The following is a 6,843-nucleotide window of genomic DNA, read 5'->3' as shown; positions in this document are numbered from 1 at the left end:
AGTTAATCAAGATTCATCTTCACTATAAGTGAATGGAATACAGAATTTTTTCCTGTGGGCTTCCTCTTGTCCTAATAGTACTGTTCTGAGTTACCCATGTGTTCATTTATTCATTGGTTATATCACTATACCAGAGTTCGTGAACTTGATTAAGTCATTTAACATTTGGATAAATCATCAATAAAATGCTTCTGGGAGCATCGTGAAAAAAAATTTCCATGAAAGCAATAAGCCCCCATAATTTTATCTGTGAATGTCTTCGTAGTGCAAAGATTGTAGTATGAACTATAGCTGGGTATGATGTACACATCTGTGTACAGGCTACTCAGAAGGCAGAAGGTTTGGTCTGCGCAAGGCCAGCCCAAACAGAGCAGTTAGAAGACCCTTCTCAAGCAACATAGCACAAGAAGGGCTGAGGCAGACGGCTCAAGTAGTAGATCGTGTGGCCAGCTTGCTTGAGGCCCTGGCAATCCCCAGTGCCACACAAAAGGGCTAAATTCTCAAAATGATAAAGATTCAACTGGTTCTGTAATGATATGAGGACCATTTAAATTAAAACGTTATCAGTGACTTGAAGATTTTTAGATTAAAACTATAGTAATATTATGAGCTTAATTTAATGGGACCTGAGTAAGCTTCATGAATCTAAACTTTTTAATAAGGTGATGCTTTTAATTTTTATGATATCCACACATCTGTTATTTAATTGCCATCCTGCTTGTCATGTTAAATCTTTTCTCTGTTTTCAATGTGTATATTTTCCTCCCCTGCTTGTAAAAGTTGTTTTGAGTTCCAGCTGAAGGCTCATTACTATTGCTATTTCTCTTTACTTCAATCCAAGTTCAGCTTAAGTGAAGTAGTTGCTTGTTTCTGCCAGAGAGAGAGCACAGTTAGCCTTTACTGCAAACAAAAATGAAAAGCTAGTCAGGCTCTGATGGCTTAGGCCTGTAATCCTAACTCCAGGACCTGAAAATCATGGTTCAAAGCCAGCCCAGGCAGGAAGGCCTGTGACACTCTTACCTCTATTAACCACCAGAAAGGTGGAAGTGGCACTTTGGCTCAAATAATAGTAGGATACTGTGAGCAAAAGAGCTCGGGGACGGCACCCAGACCCAAAGGACTGACACACAAAAAAAAGAAAAACTAAATTCAAAGGCTTGTTTCTTTGAAAGATGTTTGTGGGTGGATGGAAGACAGGAAAAAGAAATTTCTATAACAGTTCAAAACAGTATCTTTGATTTGGCCTTGGAAGCCCTGTAGCATGTCTTGTGACTCAACACAGTTAGGTATCGAGTTGGAGGAAGGATTCTGGCTCATTCCAGGCATCTTTCCACTGCCTTGTCTTCCAGATAAATAAGGGAGACAGGGCAGCTACAGGACTAAAGGTTCCTGACCTTTGATCCCCCTTACGATGCCAGTACAACCCTTTGGCGCATGGAAATAAAGATCTTGTGTGTGAAGAGGTGATTCTTAAGGCAGATCCAAACAGTCCATTAGCTCTCGTGGGGGAAGGAGAAAAGTATCTCCAATGTATAATTAATGTTCTCTCTCATTAGTTCATTATTTTTATGGTAATGTTATCTACAAAATATTTTCATTTTATATACTGTCACTTTAATGTCCTCTTATAAATGGGGCTGGGAGTGTGGCCTAGTGATAGATTGCTTGCCTAGCATGCACAAAGCTCTGGGTTCAATTCCTCGGTCCCCATATTCAGAAAAAGCCAGAAGTGGTACTGTTGTTCAAGTGGTAGAGCACTAGCCTTGAGAAAGCTCAAAGACAATTGCCAGGCTCTGGGTTCAAGCCCCAAGACTGGCACCAAAAAAAAGGAAGGAAAGAAAGGATTGGTTATTCTGTGCCCAGTACAATTTAAAGGAAAATCTCCAGGGAACTCTCGTGTTACTGGAAATTACTATTGATGTGGAATGCTTCATTCTAAGCGCATACTTCCCATATAATACACTGTAGGCCATGACTACTTCAGAGGAAATCACACTGTAAATGTATAGACAGCATCTCTCCTGTTTACATGCTGCACTTCGTATGCCCTAAAAACTTGGTATGAAGACATAGGTTGTGGGGGGGGGGGGCTTAAACTGTGTCACTGAGGTCTTCAGCTCAAGGCTACCTCCCTACCCCTTGAGCCACACCACCACTTCCGGTTTTCTGGTAATTGGTGATAAGAGTCTCACAGTCTTTAGTGCGTGGGTTGGCTTTGAACTATGATCCTCAGATATCAGCCTTCTGAGTAGCTAGGATTATAGGCATGAGCCACCATGCCCAGCTCGTAGGTAAATCTTGTATAAATGATTCTATAACATGTTCAAGTACAACCACAAGGAAGTTTAAACAAAGAGATCTAAAAGGTAAAAGATAAATTATAAGCTACAAGTCATTCTATATATACATGAGCATTTCCCAAACTATTATGTCTATTATAACTTCATATTATATGCTATTTTCAAAGAAATAAGGATCAACATTTTTATGAAATCAATCTGCATTTCAGAAATTCAAAAGGACTTGTTATGTAAAATCTTTAGCCCCAATGTTATATAACCAATGTGGATTCAACATTAAAAATAGAACCTCAGAAGTCAGCCAAGGGGATTGCCAGCTCTCCGTGTCTGTTACAGCCTGCAGTTGTTTGTCTTTTAGTAAATACATTTTCATGTTTTCCCTTGTGTACTAGACACACACACACCTCCCTTTAGAGGAATGAAAGGTCCTGTGGTGGCTCAGTCAGCAGTTTTCAACTTTAAAATCACTTGGAAAGCCTTTTGTTTAAAAACTACATTCAGGCCTCATCCACGACCATTTAAGCTACGTGGCCACTTGACATCCACATTTTTAACTTCTTCATGTGATTTTAATGTGCAGCCTGGGTTGACATCACTAGGCTATTTTTCGGAACTAAGTTGAGTATTCTTCCAGGTGTAAACATGGGTGTCTTGAATTCACACTAGCGCTCTATGAGTGGGTCCGGTCTACAGCCACACTCCCTCTCACCTCTTAGGACTAACCCTAAGGAACCTGCTTAACTTTGTAGCTAGTGATGATCAGAACTACGATTTTTAACCCAAGACTTCAGCTAGGTAAAGGAAATAACTCTCATAACTTGTTTGACCCGTCAGGGCATCTTGTCTCCTTTTTGTTTTTCTTAGTGGGGTTAAGCTCTGTCCTTCACTTCCTGCCTCTCACCCTGGTTTCTTAAGCAGACAGTAATAAAGGGATGTTTTTCAGGGTGCCTGTTTAGATGGTCTTGATATCAAGATGCCAGCATTCCATGGCAGAGCACCCTGCACTGTGACCCTTCCCTTTCTCCATGATCCATCCACACGTGGCTAAGGGCAGGACGTGGGTATGAATGCCATTCATGCTCTAGTTTTGGTAGTTTTGTGTTTTCCAGACAACTTCATTTTCAGGTATGAAAGAAAAGCTTGAGCTCAATTTGGTTCTGTCTGGAGCAGTTTGTTGTCAAACCACGGTCCAGAGTTAACGAGGAACATATTGAGATCTAGGCTCAGAACATGAAAACTACCTGTTGCTGAAATTGATGGTATATCTGTTTTAGCTGGGAGAGGGGGTGTTGGTTTTGGTTTTGTGGGTCATGGGGCTTAGCTCAGGGCCTGAGCACTGTCCTTGGACTTTCTCAAGGCCAGAGCTCTACCACTTGAGCCTCAGCACCACTTCCAGCTTTTTTCTATGTATGTGGTACCAAGGAATTGAACCCGGGTCTTTGTGCATGCTAGGCAAGCACCCTACCAGTAGGCCAAACTCCTGGCCTATCTATATTATTTTTGCAAAATAATTTCCCTGGATAATTTCTAATTTCTGCATAAATTTTTAGCCAGCATTAGATAAATAGTAATAAAAATAATGTAACATTTGAGTCCCATTCCACTGTAAGTATCCTCAAAGTAATAGTAGGAAAAAAAAAATTCCAGACTAAACTTAGCATCTTGCTTTGGGATGGCCCAAAATTCTTTTTTTTTTTTTTTTTTTGTCAGCCCTGGGGCTTGAACTCGGGGCCTGAGCACTGTCCTTGGACTTTCTCAAGGCTAGAGCTCTACCACTTGAGCCTCAGCATCACTTCTGGCTTTTTTCTAAGTATGTGGTACCAAGGAATTGAACTCAGGTCTTTGTGCATGCTAGGCAAGCACTCCACCACTAGGCCAAACTCCTGACCCCGACTGCCCAAAATGCTGTACTTGATCTTCATGGAAGATACTGGATGCCAGTAAACAGGTTATCAATTATTTGGAACAATTAATGAATATTTCACTATTATAGGAACATAATAGCCCTTGTAGCTGCAAGTACTTGTAGACTTTTAGTACACAACAAGCTAAGTTTGTGTTAGAGACAAAATAGACCGGCTGCCATCTGGCAAACCACCTTCCTGGATCCACTTCTGAGCCGTCGTGGTTTCATCCTCTAATCCTGATCTTCTAGGCAGCTCAGCATCAACAACTCCACGATTGGTTTTCAAATACAATGAGAATAGTCATGGTTGATCAGCCGTGGGCTTTGAACTCTGGGCACAGTCCCTGAGCTCTTTAGTTCAAGGCTACCCTTTGAGCCACAGTGCCACTTCTGGTTGTCTGGACTTTCCTGCTCAGACTGGCTTTGAACCAAGATGCTCAGATGCCTGCCTCCTGTGCAGCTAGGATGACAGAAGTGAGCCACCGGCATCCAGCTTTTTATAAAGAGGATTGTCATTTTTGAAAAAATGCATATAAGCACAATTGGCAAGAGTTTGGTGATAACCTTCAAGATTCATGTTAATGTCTTACTGTCCCCCAGAATTTCCAGAGCTGCTAAACAAGGAGCTAGAAGAAGAGTGTTGGTTTCCTTTGTTTCCTGCCCCTCTCAATCATTTGAGACTTGAAGGAGGGTGGTAGGATAATGTGCTAAAAGTTGACCTGAAGGCTTCACATGAGCTAGGCAAGCACTCAACCACTGAGCTACCCTATTCAACTGCATTTACAATACAGTCACACTACAGCTAGGTGTAGAATTTGCACTCTGCCCGACTGAGGCCAGGAAAAACAGGCTAACCAAAATTAGTCACTCTGAGAACTAGTACGTGGTCATACATCATCACGGACTTGGCTTAGAAAGGCACTTGGCTTTGTAAGTAGAACTACAATATCTCTTCACACGGACACAGCTGACTTCTTGGGTGACTTTTTTCCCCATGGTGTCTTGTCCTCTGCTTCTCTTCTGTGTCACTGTCTCCTTCCGAAGGCAGCACTGGGTATCTCCATAGAAACGTCTTCCTCCCAGGTTACTCATGCATGCCCTTGGGGTGACTGGCCGACCGGGTGGAATCGCTGAAAGCACAGCTCTGATGCTGGCCAGCCACAGAACCACAGCTTACCCTCGAGACACTCCAGCATCAGACACTCCTGCAAGACAGCTGCACATGTCAGAAAGACAGTGGACTTTGCACAACACTTAATAACATTCGTGCAATTCTGTCAGTGCAAAAAGCGCTTTGTTCTCTGCATATGCACTTAACAGGAACTTTTGCAGAATCTAGTGCTAATCTTCTGATTTTAAAAACATAAAAGGTTTTTGTGGATGAGTCAGTCGTGGGGACTTGAATTCAGGGCTTGGACACTACCTTGAGCTTCTTTACTTAAGGCTAACACTGCCACTTTGAGCCACGGCACCATTTCTAGCTTTTAGGTAGTTAAATGGAGATTGAAGAGTCTCACAGACTTTTCCACCCAGGCTGGCTTTGAACTGTGATCCTCGGGTCTCAGCCTCTTGAATAGCTAGGATTATAGGCATGAGCCATGAGTGTCCAGTTTCATAAAAGCATTTTTTTTCTTATTCTAAAAAGAGATCTCTTTCAGGTCTACTAATTCTACTAGTACCATAGTGGAAAACAAAAGTGAGCACAAGGTTTTCAAGGGAAATTATTTGATGCAACTATGCTTTAAACTATTTAATTGTATAGCAGATTTAAAAAATCATTGGGAGAAATTATTTTAGTCATTTTGTATTGAATTTCTTGAAGATTTTCTCAGTACAGATTCATCTATCAAGTCTTTTGCCTTCCTCCTGAGAAATCCTTTCCACTCTGTCCCACAGAAAGAGACTATCTGAAGTGCACTGCACCCAAGGCCAGCTGACATTTGGATTTACTCTGGCCTTGAAGGCAGAATTGACCAAGATTTCTTAGGAACCAACTGAATTGCTGACAAAAGGGAAAAAAAGATACAGAAAGAAGTGGCAGGCTTTGAAGACTTGTTGCATTTTTATAATTTTATTTCATCCTTAAAAGTATTTGGGGGGGCTGGGAGCATAGCCTAGTGGTAGAGTGCTCACCTAGCATTCACAAAGCCCTGGGTTTGAATCCTCAGTATCACATACATAGAAAAAACCGGGAAGTGGTGCTGTTGTTCAAGTGGTGGAGAACTAAAAAAAAAAAAAAAAGTGTCCAAGGACAGTACCCAGGCCCTGAGTTCAAGCCCCACGACTTGCAAAACAAAATAAAACAAAAAAGTGTGTTTTTGTTGGGGATTCATGGCTCATGCCTCGCGCCTCGCTACTTGGGAGACTGAGATCTGAGGATTGTGGTTCAAAGCCAACCTAGGCTGAAAAGTTACCATGAGACTTTTATTTCCAGTGAGCCACCAGAAAACCACAAGTGGCTCTATGGCTCAAAGTGGTAGAGTGCCCGCCTTGAGCAAAAGAGTTCAGGGACAGAGCCCAGGCCCTGAGTTCAAGCCTTATGACCAACCGGGGAAAAAAAAAAGCATACTTTTGCCAAGTGATAGGGGCTCATGCCTGTGATCCCAACCGTGACACTGAGCAGAGACGAGGCAAAAC

Source organism: Megascapheus bottae, chromosome 23 (assembly GCF_031878675.1).
Source record: "Megascapheus bottae isolate mThoBot1 chromosome 23, mThoBot2.hap1, whole genome shotgun sequence".
NCBI classification, from domain to species: domain Eukaryota; kingdom Metazoa; phylum Chordata; class Mammalia; order Rodentia; family Geomyidae; genus Megascapheus; species Megascapheus bottae.
Note: the sequence above shows the minus strand (reverse complement) of the source record.